This window comes from Monodelphis domestica, chromosome 1, assembly GCF_027887165.1.
Source record: "Monodelphis domestica isolate mMonDom1 chromosome 1, mMonDom1.pri, whole genome shotgun sequence".
NCBI lineage: Eukaryota > Metazoa > Chordata > Mammalia > Didelphimorphia > Didelphidae > Monodelphis > Monodelphis domestica.
Window position 1 is genome coordinate 162,511,011 of NC_077227.1, and position 14,390 is coordinate 162,525,400.

Genomic DNA, 14,390 nt, shown 5'->3' on the forward strand with positions numbered 1-14,390 from the left:
AGAAATGGGGAGATTGGTGACTTTCTGAATGAGAGAACAGATAATCCTATGTTGATTGATCAACAATCAATAGTTGAGGAAACAGAGGAAGAGGAAGAAGAAATGGAAGTCCTGAAAAAAAATCATTTAAGAATAATCTCTCTGTCTCTGTCTCTGTCTCTGTCTCTCTGTCTCTGTCTCTGTCTCTCTGTCTCTGTCTCTGTCTCTGTCTCTGTCTCTCTCTCTCTCTCTCTTCTCTCTCTCTCTCTCTCTCTCTCTCTCTCTCTCTCTCTCTCTCTCTCTCTCTCTCGGACACACACACACACACACACACACACACAGAGGGAGAAACATAAGATCCTATCTAAACACAGCTTAGGTTAGTGGAAAGAACATTGAAGTAAGAGTCAGGAGACATGGGTTTGAGTTGGAGCCTTGGTTATGACTCTAGATAAGTTACTTGGTTGATAGATTCATTCACGTGATGAGGATTTGTAAAATTTATTTTTTTTTAACCCTTACCCTCCATCTTAGAATCAATACTGTGTATTGTAAGGAAGGGGTAAGGGTGACTGGGTGTGAGTTCCTAATGATCTGGTGAATAGGGGGTAAGGCTGGCAATGGCGTCAATGACTTGGCCAGGGGCAGCAAGAGGTCTGCTAGTCGTGGTAAGGGCTGGGCAATGGGGGTCAAGTGACTTGCCCAGGGTCACACAGCTAGGAAGTGTCTGAGTCTAGATTTGAACCTAGGACCTCCCTAAGCCTGAGCCACCCATTTGCCCCCTAAATTCTTATCAAAGTGTCTAGCAGTATGCTAGATTACAAAGGACAGGTATAAGAGGCATAGTCTCTGACTCCATGGAGTTTACAATCTACTGAATGATCTATTCTCCGTGTTTGTATATATACACACATACATACAAATGTGTGTGTGTGTGTGTGTGTGTGTGTGTGTGTATACAGAGAGAGAGAGAGAGAGAGAGAGAGAGAGAGAGAGAGAGAGAGAGAGAGAGATGTTCTCCAATACCTAGAAGGAAGGAAGGAAGGGGAGGGAGGAAGGAAATATACATTTCTTAAGAACCTACTATGATCAGGCACTGTATTAGGCACTATGCAAATATTCTCTCATTTGGTCCTCATAGTAAACCTGGGAGTTAGGTACTTTTATTTTGCCCATTTTACTCTGGAGGAAACTCAGGAAAACAGAGATTAAATGATTTGCTCAGTAACCTACAACTATTAAGTATCTGAGGCCAGATTCAAAATCAGGACTCTGTGACTCCAGACCCAAAGCTCTATTCACTTTGGCAAGGTTAGGGTGGTGTGGAGGAAAGAAGAATGAATTTGGAGGAAAGGACACGGGTTCAGTTTATAGTTTGAATATTTGCTTACTTTGTGATCTTGACCAAGTCACTTAATCTTTCTAAGCCTCCATTTCTTGTCTGCAAAATAAGTGGGTTGGAATATAATTTTAAAACTGGAAGGGACCTTGGAAATCAAAGAACTGAATTCCATTTTTGGAAGATGGTGATGTCCTTTACAGTGATTGGAAAGTTTGGAAGAAGGGAGACATCAGGAAGAAAGAAGATCATGAGTATGATTTTAGATATGTTTAGTTTGAGTTGATGGGATATCCAGTTCAAGAGGTTTAATAGGATGTTTTGCATGATAATACATGGATAACCCAGATCAAATCACTTACCATCTCTGGGAAGGGGGATGGAAGGGAGGGAGGTGGACAATTTGGATTATATAACTTCAGAAAACTGGTGTGGAAAATTGTTATTGCATGGAATTGGTAAAATAAAATATCTTTACTACAAAAGGGGGGGGGCTGTTATCAGACAGTTGTTGATGCAAGACTGAAGAACAAGAGAGAGATGGAGGCTAGATAAATAAATCTGAGAAAAGCAATCTACAAAGAGATGATCATTGAACCCATAGGAGCTCATGAGATCATCAAAGGAGATAGCATAAAGAAAGAAAAAAGGAGGGTCCAGGGCAGAGCCTTTTTTGGGATACCTGTAGTTAGTGAGAGAGTTACCTGGATGAAGATCCAGCAAACAAAACCAAGAAGGAGCCATCAGATAGGTAGGATGAGAACCAGGAAAGCAGTGTCCCAAAAGAACACTCCAAGAGAACATATCAACAGTATCACAGAGAAGTAAAGAAGAATGAGGCCTGAGAAAAAGCTATCAGATCTGGCCATTAAGAAATTATATCTACAAATATGCAAAAATATTTATAGTAGATTTTTCTAGTAGAGGCTTCAGGCACTGAAGGCGATACACATTTTCAGACACAGCCAATGTGTTGATTTGTTTTACCTTGATTTGTTTTTTACAAGAGAATGTTCTATTGGGAGGTGAGGGTATCATTTTGAAGTGTCAATGATATAAATGGAAAATAGAAAAGAATATCAGTAAAATAATGAAAAAAAAAAGAAGAGTCTATAGAAGGAAAGACATTTGTTTACATTTTATAATTTTATTTAATTTGTTTACTATGAATTCATTTAGTATAATATCTATTTAATAGAAATCTATTATACAAATAAAGTGTGTCACATAGTAAATAGAGACAATTAGATCTCACAATTCAGGAAAAACAGTGTAGCTGTAAATTGCCATAGGAAATATTTCCTATCTCTCTCTTCCTTAGCCATTTCCACACCCCATACTCCACCTCTTGCCCAGGCAAACTGCAAAACTTGCAAAAAAAAGAGTCGAAGGCAACCTTGGAGATTCTGTAAAATTACATTTCTCCATGATGACCTCTAGTAGCTCTGACATTCTTTGATTCCATAAAAGATTGTGTGTCTAGTTCAATCCTTTCATTTTACAGATGTGAAAACTAGAATTGGGATTCCAGAGAAGGGAAAATATTTCCATGAGGTCATAGAACTTGTTAGTAGCAGAGTTCATGCTAAAATCAGGTTAGAGCCAATGCCCAGCCAATAAATGGAGTGTGTGGGGGGGGGGGGAAGGGGGGGTCAGGGGGGCGGAGAGAAGAAAGGAACAAAAGTTATAAACAAACAAGCACTGAACCAGGAGTCACGTGTCCTAGGTTCTACCTCTCAGCATCCCTTCCAGCTGAAAGTTCCAGAAGTCTAGCTTTGCTCATGCCTGGCTCTGACTTAACTTTGCAGATCAGCTCACTGACTGCCACTGGGGTAGTTTTTGCAGCTGTTGTACTCTCCAGGGAAAAGCAAATCTCCACCTGTGATAAACCAGGAAGATAAGCCCCAGGTAGAGTCCCAACTGGAAGGAACAGCAGTCTGCTCAATCGAAACAGTGCCGGCAGGTTCACTGCTATACAAATACAGCCTGTGCAACTGGGCAAACAGATCAGGCATTATTTACACTAACAAGTGCAACCGATTCAGATTTCATCCAACGTAGCTCAACTCCAAAGTAGAACATGTTCAAACAACCTGACTCGGCCTCTCTGCAATTATTCACCTTCAAAGGATCTGGTTTCCTGGGAGAAGCCTGGCCTCGATGCAAATGAGCTTGCCTACCCAGTTCTCAGTCACCCACAGGGTACAGGCACCAGGGTTCCTGAGCCCCAGGAACAGAGGCCTGCCCTAGTGCAACTGGACCTGGACATCTGACTCCAGAGCATCAGCCTTGCACGGTGTTTTTTTGGAAAGGCCTATGGGGCAAACTTGGCCAAAAGCAGAATGTGGCCCACCTTCCTGAAAGAACTTTCTTCAGATGCAGTTAACCTCCTCTCTGGTTTGTCCAAGTTTTCTGACACTCAAGGCCAATCTGTGAACAAATTACCTCCATAGTGTAATTTATACATGGGGCACCAGGAACTCCAAACAATTCATCAAATTATACACATACAGATTTACTTTTCCATAAGACTTGGTATGGGTACCCACTTCACTAATGCACACCACAATCCTTTTATGCCTTAGTCAAATCATAGGGTCATAAATTTAGAACTAGAAGGGAACTTAGAAGTCAACCAACATTTAAAGCCCAATCTCTAACATCACCCCACACCACCCCTTGATCTTACAAATAGATGCTCTACTCATTTGGCCTTGGAAAAGAGCTTAGAAAATGTATCTCCCTTCCCTTATTTACAGGGGTGGAGGAGTCTAGATATGGAATATTACATTGGCAGACTTGGTCAGTGTGTTGACAAGTTTTGTTGAGATTTTGTTGAGATTTGTTGAGGAGAGGAGAGGGAGAGAGGGGAGAGAGGGGGAGGGAGAGGAGGGAGAGGAGAGAGGAGAGAGAGGGAGAGAGAGAGAGGAGGGAGAGGGAGAGAGGAGAGAGGGGGAGGGGGAGAGGGGGGGGGAGAGGAGAGAGGAGAGGGGGGAGAGAAAGAGAGAGAGAGAGAGAGAGAGAGAGAGAGAGAGGAGGGAGAGGGAGAGAGGAGAGAGGGGGAGGGGGAGAGAGAGGGGGATGGAGAGGAGGGAGAGGAGAGAGGAGAGAGAGGGAGAGAGAGAGAGGAGGGAGAGGGAGAGAGGAGAGAGGAGAGAGGGGGAGGGGGAGAGAGAAAGAGAGAGAGAGAGAGAGAGAGAGAGAGAGAGAGAGAGAGAGAGAGAGGAGGGAGAGGAGAGAGGAGAGAGAGGGAGAGAAGAGAAGAGGAGAGAGGGGAGGGGGGGAGAGAGAAGAAAGGAGAGAAGGGAGAGAGGGAGAGAGAGAGAGGAAAGGAGAGGGGTGAGAGGGGAGAGAGGGAGAGAGAGAGAGGAGAGGGGAGGGGGGAGGGAGGTTATACATATATACATATACAGAGCAGATGGAAAGTAATCTGAGAAGGGAAGGTATTAGCAGCTAAGGGACTTTGAGAAGCTTTTCACAGAAGGCAGGACTTAATATGAGTCTTGAAAGAAGCCAGGGAAACTAAGATAGAGGTAGGAAGACTGAATGTTCCAAGCATAAAGGAAATGAGTTGGGAGATGGAGTGTTATATTTGAGAGGTGGCAAGGAAGCCAGTACAGCTGGGTCATATGGGACATGGAGAAGAATAAAGTGTTAAGAGTGGAAAGGTAGGAAAGAGGCCAGACTGCAGAGAGTTTAAATGTGAAACCAAAGAATTTATATTTTATAATGGAGGTAATAGGAAGTCACTGGAGCTTACTGAGCAAAGGTATGGGATGGGGTTGACATGGCTTTTAGCTTCTGTAGCCATAATATGGCTGGCAACATTTCAAATGCAACCCAAATCAGGTTAAAATGCAATTGGGAAATTTTTAATGAAATGAATAACAAATACAGTTGTTCAGTCATATCCAACTCTTCATGACCCCATTTGGGATTTTCTTGGCAATGATACTAGTTTGCCATTTCCTTCTATAGCTCATTTTACAGATGAAGAAATTGAGACAGAGTTAAGTGACTTGCCCAAGGTCACACAGCTAGTAAGTGTCTGAGACCAGATCTGAAATCAGGAAGATGAATCTTCCTGACTCCAGGCCTGATACTCTATCCAAGATGCCACTTAGCTCCCCAAGGTGGTGGTGGTGGTGGGGGACCAACAATAAACATAGATATGATTTGTCAATATGTAGCCATCAAGGATTGTTATGTATGGATCAGTAACCCCCATTTCTATATGAGTTTGACACCATTGCTTTAAAAAACTCACTTTGACAGAATAAATGGAGGCTGGATTGAAGCATGAAGAGACTTAAAGCACGGAGATCAGTTAAGAAGGCTTTTATTGTTCAGGTAACTAGGTGACTCAGTGGACTGAGAGCCAGGCCTGGAGATGGAGGTCCTGGTTTCAAATCTGACCTCATAAGCTCCCTATCTGTATGACCCTGGGAAAGTCACTTAACCCCTTTCACCTGACCATTAGTGCTCTTCTGCCTTGGACCCAATACTATTGATTCTAAGACAGAAAGTAATTTTTTTTTTTAAGGCTATAGCTATATAGTCTAGGAAAGAGATGATAGATTCAGGCTTGAACTAGAGTGGGATATATGAATGGGCAGAAGGGATCATACAGAAGAAATGCTGTGAAAGTAGATATGACAAGATTTGGCAAGTCATTTAACCATTCTTGGCCTCAGTATCCTCATGTGTTAAAGGGAAGTTGGAGTAGATGACTTCAGAAGGCCCTTCCTTCCAGATCTACAGCTATGATCCAATCTAAAATCTATACCAGCTGAAAAGAGTTAGGGGGTTAAGGGTCTCTTTTCCTTTTTCAAAAAATTTTAAAATTTTCTTTCCTTCCTTCCTTCCTTCCTTCCTTCCTTCCTTCTCCCTTCCTTCCTTCCTTCCTTCCTTCCTTCCTTCCTTCCTTCCTTCCTTCCTTCCTTCCTTCCTTCCTTCCTTCCTTCCTTCCTTCCTTCCTTCCTTCCTTCCTTCCTTCCTTCCTTCCTTCCTTCCTTCCTTCCTTCCTTCCTTCTATAGGATCCCTTCCTATAAAATGCATATTTAAAACTCTCCCCAAAGAGAGGGAGTCCCAAGTATCCCACTTCAAGGAAGGGCTTCAGATAGCCAGAGAGACTTAGTGATGAAAGTACTAGAGCTGGATAGGACCACAGGTCATCTGGTTGAACCCTTCATTTTCCAGATAAGCAAAATGAGGCCAGGAGGAAGTTAAATAGTTTGCCCAAGATCACATAGGCAGGAAGTGGCAGAGACGGGATTCGAACCCAGATTCTGGCCAGGGGAGGGAGGAGAGAGGGAGGAGGTGAGGGTGGTCCTGGGAGGCGAAGGTCAGGGGGAGGGGCGATGACAAAGCCGCACTTCGCTTCCTTCCTACTTCTGCCAAGGTCTATTCCTGCTCCACCTGACACTTCAGCATGAGAAGACATAGATCTATCCCAAGGGGGTCAGGAGGCTGTCTTGAAAACAAATAGGCAGGGTGGGGTGAAGCTGGAGGATAAACATGATCTCAACTGCTCTGCCTGCAAGGCTACGTTAGACATCAGAAATCAGCAAGTGGGGGGGGGGGGGGAGAGCCCCACCAGGTGCTCTCAGCCTTTGGGGGGCGCAAGCCTGGACCTGAAGAAGGAAGAAGCATCTGGCAAGAGGCGATCGTCGAGCCTGAGGAAAAGATCGATGAGCTCAAGGTTCAGAGGGGGCCTTTCCTGATGCAAAGCAAAGGCGAGGGCGGCACCAGGCCGGGAGTCCCGGGAAATCGGATCCTGGGTGGCGAAGGCATGGAAGAGCCCATGAATAACAGAAACTGCGAAAGGGAGCAGATTGCTTGGGGCCTCCCCTCCTGCTGGACGGGGGCCTGCTTGGTAGCTGTGAGCGACCATTACTCCCCAGCCTGGCCCTTCTATCTTCCCCATGTGCCCCCCTTCTTTCCCATGGAACACCTTAGGATTGCTTGTGGCGTTTATCTTGTACTGTTCTCTGGAACTCGCCTCACTCCGTTCAGCTGAAAATCCAATTTAAATACACTCAGAACCATTTGCTGCTGAAACCCAAGCCAAGTGAGTTCCGTTTCTGCTTCTCCTTCGCAGTTAGCTCTGTCATGTCCAATACTTCACTGGGGAAACCCCTGTTGGATGTTACATATGTCCTAGTGCAAGGGAAAGGCTTTGACTCGACCAGAGCTGTTCTAAGACAACCTCAAATACAGGTAGAATAAATAGTTTTTGATGCTGCCCTGTCCTCCCAGGATGGTGGGGAAAGTGCTGACTTCGGAGGCAGAAGAGCTAGATTCAGATTCTGGCTCTGCCCGGCATGACCTTGGGAAGTCACTTCTCTTTGGACCCGGTTCACATTTATTAAATATTGTGAGATCTGGAGCAGGTTTCTTCCTCATCTATAGTTTCCCGACTCCTTCCTGTTCTTATCCTTACCCTCACCTCAGGAATCGTGTGTTGTTCCCCATGATTTATATGAAGAAGGAAGGAAGGAAGGAAGGAAGGAAGGAAGGAAGGAAGGAAGGAAGGAAGGAAGGAAGGAAGGAAGGAAGGAAGGAAGGAAGGAAGGAAGGAAGGAAGGAAGGAAGGAAGGAAGGAAGGAAGGAAGGAAGGAAGGAAGGAAGGAAGGAAGGAAGGAAGGAAGGAAGGAAGGAAAAAAAGGAACCGCTATACAACTACTTCTTAAATAGATAGTAAAACTATACTAGTGGGAGATCTGAACCTACCTCTATACAGCTACCTCTCTTAGTTTGCTTCTATGAATCAATAGGATACAAAACCTGAACAAACTGAATTTCTAGAGTAGTTAGAAGGCTTCCTTACCCAGCAAAATACCATATCCACTTTCTGGTTGATGCCTTCAACTCTGCACTTAGCCTTATTCCAAAGAATGTTAAATGAAAATTAGAGATCATCTAGTCTGGGAATTCTTAATCTTGGGCTAATGGATAGATCTCAGGGTTTTCATGAATTTGGATGAGGTAAAAAATTACAACTTTGTTTTCACTCACCTCTAACTGAAATCTAGCATTTCCTTCAATTATTACAGACATTTGTATGAGAAGACATCCCTAGGCTTATGAGAAGACCAGATTCCCAGAGTCCAAAACACACACACACACACACACATATACCACATGTAGGCACACAAAGGTCAGTAACCCCTGATCTAGTCTAATCCTCTCATTTTATCAGTGAAGAAACTAAATTCCAGAGAACAAGGAAATCCCAAGATCATACACAGTATAGGATTAGGGAGTCAAACCCAAGACTTTGAATTCTAGTACTCTGGTCACTGTATCATGTTGCTTCTTTTTTTATGTGAACACACAAATACTGTGATCAAACAGACACTTTCTTGAGCACTCTTTCTATATCATCACAGCTACAGATGACCCTGGTTTCTCAAAAGGCTACAGGAACATGAACTCTTGGAGTACCAATCTAGCTATGGAATGTGTGTTGATTGTTCCAAATTTCAGCCTAGCTATATTCAGAAAATCTCAGTCTCGAATCATGATTTGTTATTTGGCCACAGTGACTGACAAAGTCCATCTACCAAGTTTTTTTCTACCCTGGAGAAATGACAGACCCTTGAAGAACTGAAAAGGTCTTGAGGACAGTTTTTAATGGGAGGGGGTATAGGGAAAGATGGAGATTATAAACTCTTTTTATCTCTTTTTGATTGACCATCAATCAGAATATTGTAGAAGGGGATGATGGCCTCTAAATTCCCTTCCAACTCTTAAGTTCTAAGATTCCATGATGATGGAACTAGGGATAGGAAAGATAGGAGGAATGTAAAATTGTAAAGAGAAGAGGCCAAGATGAGGGGAAAGCCCTGAACAGGGAATCAAGGAAGGTCACCATTTTGCCCTGTTGCCTCCTCTTTCACACTCCCTTCCACTGTAATGGCCATTACTTCTCTCAGTCTCTCAGTCTCTCTCTCTCTCTCTCTCTCTCTCTCTCTCTATCTCTCTCTCTCTCTCTCTCTCCCCCCACTCCCACCCACCTGACTTTTTAATGTACAAGCTAAGATCCTGTAAATGCTTCTTTTCCTTTTGATTTCATTCAAACCCTCAAATTTGGTTGGAGAGAGGTGGGTTTGGGATTTGAGTTCTAAGGCCCTTCCAATCTTTGCTTTGAAATCAAAGATGAGCCTCAAAGAGCAAAAGAAGACCTGAGAAAATAAGGCTATGTGGTTCCCTGGACAAGGGGGAGGGGGGTTTATAAGCTGATTTTATGGTATATCTATGTATGTGTGGATTTGTATGTATATAAGCATGTATGGGTATATATATTTATATATTGTATATACGTGTATATATGTACATAGGTGAATGTGGGTAGAAGCATCAAGCCTGTTTGAAAAAAATGACACTGTATAATGTGTATAGGAAAGGGAGGGAAGGACAGATAGAATTTAAAACTTAACATTTTAAAAAACAAATATTAAAAATTGTTTTTACATGTAATTGGGAAAAAATAAAATATTACTAAAAAAAAACAAAGCACTCACCAACTTCTTCATTAACTGCTCCTCTGAATGGGGTGAGGGAGAAGATGCTGGAGAGATGAAGGTAAATACAGATCACCCATATTTATCTATCCTTAGAACAACTCTGCCAAAAGCTACTGCTCAAATTCCTTTGTTATGAGGGTAAATTGGGAGGTGAGAAGACAGATCAAACTTTCAGCTCCCCTTGCTTAGTAGGTAAGAAGAATAGGGTGGGAGAGTGGGGACAGCTGGGTGGTTCAGTTGTTCGAGTCAGGTCTAGAGACTTGGGGTCCTATATGACCTCAGACACCTCCTATTTGTGTGTGTGACCCTGGGCAAGTCACTTAACCCCCATTGCCTATCTCTTGCCACTCTTCTGCTTTGGAACCAATACACAGTATTGATTCTAACACAAAAAAAGATAAGGGTTGGGTTTTTTTAAAGGAAGTAGTGAAGGGAAAGGAGGAATTTGCTCAGCTGCCCAGAGGAACAATAACCAGCTGTGGTAAAGATGGGAGAGTGAGACTTAACTTCATTAAACTGCTATGGGTTCAGATTCCATGACCAAAAGCTGCTTCTTGACTTGATTTCCATTTCCAGCTCAATTCCGTCAGCAAACCTTAATTAAGGACCTACAGACCATAGGCAGTGCTCCCAAGCTTGGTGCTGGAAGCTGAACAGAATGAATGGTCCAAATATTTTCCTTCAAGGAACATGGTCTAGAAAGGAGCCTTTCTTACTTCTTGAGATGGGTCAGAATTCACGTGAGATGCCCAGTCCCCATTCCTGTCTCCAAAGAGTTCCTAGCCTAATGCCTGAAGTTCTAAAGCTTTGCGCTTTGAATATAATCAACATGGAAAAACAGAATCCAGAGTAAGAACATCCTGAAGTCCAAGTCTTACCTGAATGAGAATCTTTTATAACATACCAAACAAGTCATTAGCCACTTTCAGATGTAGAGGAGGGAACAAACATTTATTAAGTATCTACTATATGCTGGGCACTGTGTTAATCACTTTACTAATATTTCATTTAATCCTCACAATGCTATTTTTTTTAATCCTTACCTTCTGTCTTAAAATCAATGATAAATATGGATTATAAGGCAGAAAAGCCATGAGGGCAAGACCCGTGATGGCAAACCTATGATGTGCATGTCAGCACTAATACACATAGCCATGTGGCCACATACAGAGATGTATGCTTGGCTTTTTGTTGTGCTTGGCTTTTTGGCAAATTTTGACACACCAAGCTCAAAAGGTTGCCCATCACTTGGGCTAGACAATGGGGGTTAAGTGACTTGCCCAGGGTCACACAGCTAAGACCAGATTTGGACCCAAGTCCCCCCACCTCTAGGCCTGGCTGTCTATCCATTGAGTCACTTAGCTGTTCTCACAATTCTATTATTAGCCTCATTTTACAGGTTAAGAAACTAAAGTTAAGAAGATGGCAGCATAGAAGCAGCGAAAATTCAGACCTCGGAAACCCTTCCTTACCGATCGCAAACAGAGTGCTCCTAGGACACCGAAATTCAAGCTGAACAACAGGATAGACCTGGGGAACCCTCCTCCTGGACCTGGATCAAAAGGTACCACACCCCAAAAGCCAGAACCCTAAATCACTCGGATCTAAGGGGTAGGCAGAAGGAAGGTCCCAGGACCCACCCACCCCCAACCCAAAGTGCTGAGCCCACGGCAGCAGTGGGAACCTCAGAGCTCTGAGGACTCACCTTGAAAGCAACCTGAGCCAGTCTCCGGGGCACCCAACACAGACGGCAGGGAAACATAGAGAGAAGGGAGAAGCCTGTAGGCCCCTGGCTGGGTCCTTCCATCTGAGTCTCAAGGGAGGTCCCAGCTTTAGGGCACCAGCTGAACCCAATCCCATCAGGAGCCCTCAGAGCTACTGAAAGGACAGAAAACTCAGAGCTGGCAAAGGGGTTGCTCCGAAGAGCATACCTTGAAAGTAACCCAGACCAGTCTCTGGGCATTCAACACAGACTGTGGAGGAGAAGGTTGTTTTTCTTTTCTTCCTTTTTTTGGCTCGGGATCATTCGGCCCACACCACCTGAACCTAATCCCATCAGGAGCCCTCAGAGCTTCTGAAAGAACAAAAACCTCAGTGCCAGTGAAGGGCTTACCTTGAAAACAACCCGGGCCAGTCTCCAGGCATTCAACACAGATTGTGGAGGAGGAGGTTTTTTGCTTCAGGGCTCTTTTGGCCCAAACCAGGTGAACCTAATCCCATCAGGAGCCCTCAGAGCCCAGGCAAGCCACTACCCCTCCCCCCTTAGAGAGCAGGGTCTTCTGAAAAAACAGAAACCTAGAGGCAAAATCAAGATGGCAACCTAGAAGGAGCATAGACCTGGCAGCCTGGCCAGAGCTTTGGAGATCCTCCATGTTTGCTCCAGCCGTCTAGGAAGTTTAAAATTCAGAGTAAACCCAGCCCAACTAAGCTGAACTCAATCCCATCAAAAGTCTCCAGAACTCAGGGAAGCCCAGGCTCCCCAGCCATCCTCATTGAGTGCTGGACTTTAAGCCAATCAAAAGCCTCCAGAGGACAGGAAAGCTCAAACCCCCAACAACCCTCCCCCAGAGATTACACCAAGAGATCTTCTGTTAAAGCTTCAAGAGGGGAGACTGATAGAAGTCACCAAAAATCAAAAAAAAAATGAGAGGAACAAGAGCACAGGCAAATACGGGGAGGAAAGAAGGGGTGAATTTGAACAAACAACAGAAACAGAAGAAAGAAACTACAATAGACAGCTACTACTCACCAAATGGACCAGAGGGGGAGAGATCAGCAAACGATAAACCAGAAATCCCAGCAAATTGGATACAGGCTGTGGAAGAACTCAAAACACAACTAAGAGAGGCTGAAGACAATTGGGAAAAGAACTTAAAAATTAAGATAAGTCATCTGGAAACAGAGGCACTTGAACTAAAACAAGAAAATAGTGTCCTGAAAGCCAAAATCATCCAGCTGGAAAATGAGGTAAAGGAGATGAAAGATGAGGCAAAGGAGATGAAAGATGAGGTAAAGAGGATGAAAGACGATCTCCAAAGAAAATCAAACCAGAAGGAAAAAGACGACCAAAAAGCCAAAGATGAAATCCAATCTTTAAGAACCAGAGTAAAACAACTAGAATCAAGTGACCTCACAAGGCAGCAGGACACTATAAAACATTATAAAAAGGGACATTAATTCATTGCTGGTGGAGTTGTGAATTGATCCAGCCATTCTGGAGGGCAATTTGGAACTACGCACAAAGGGTGATAAAAGACTGTCTGCCCTTTGATCCAGCCATAGCATTGCTGGGTTTGTACCCCAAAGAGATAATAAGAAAAAGGCTTGTACAAGAATATTCATAGCTGCACTCTTTGTGGTGGCCAAAAATTGGAAAATGAGGGGATGCCCTTCAATTGGGGAATGGCTGAACAAATTGTGGTATATGTTGGGGATGGAATACTATTGTGCAAAAAGGAATAATAAAGTGGAGGAATTCCATGGGAACTGGAACGACCTCCAGGAAGTGATGCAGAGCGAGAGGAGCAGAACCAGGAGAACATTGTACACAGAGACTAATACACTGTGGTAAAATCGAACGTAATGGACTTCTCCTTAGTGTCAATGCAATGTCCCTGAACAATCTGCAGGGATCTGGGAGAAAAAAACACTATTCATAAGCAGAGGACAAACTGTGGGAGTAGAAACACCGAGGAAAAGCAACTGCCTGACTACATCAGTTGAGGGGACATGACAGAGGAGAGACTCTAAACGAACACTCTAATACAAATATTAACAACATGGCAATGGGTTCGAATCAAGAACACATGTGATACCCAGTGGAATCACGCGTCGGCTACGGGGGGTGGGGGGGAGGAAAAGAAAATGATCTTTGTCTTTAATGAATAATGCATGGAAATGATCAAATAAAATATCATAAAATTAAAAAAAAATAAAAGTAAAGCTCTTCATTCATCCTCCAAAAAAAAGAAAAAAGAAAAAAGAAACTAAAATTAAGTGACTTGTCCAAGGTCACACAGTTATTATGTGCCTGACAAGGGATTTTAAATCAGGCCTTTTTTACTCCAGGTCCAGCTTTTCTATCCACTGGGTCACTTAGTAGCCTCTCTAATTCTTAGAAAAATCTTCCCTTATACTTGTATTTATCTTCCCTTATGCTTGCTTTTTTAAAAACTCCAATTTATAGTTATATATTATTATAATTAGGTATCATAATCCAATTTGTTAGGATTATAGATCTAGAACTGGCAGGGACTTCTCTGAGTCTCATTTTCCTCATCTGTAAAATGAGGAATTTGAACTATTTCCCCATTTTATGGATGGAGAAGCTGGGGCCCTAGGAGGTGGAATGCAATGTTCAAGGTCACACTAGTGTGGTTTGTTTTTTTAAGCCTCACCTTCTATCTTAGAGTCAATACTATGTATTGTCTCCAAGGCAGAAGAGTGATAAGGGCTAGGCATTGAGCCTTGCCCAGGGTCATACAGCTAAGAAGGGCTGCAGTCAAATTTGAATCCAGATCTGAACCCACTGAGCCCCCTGCCT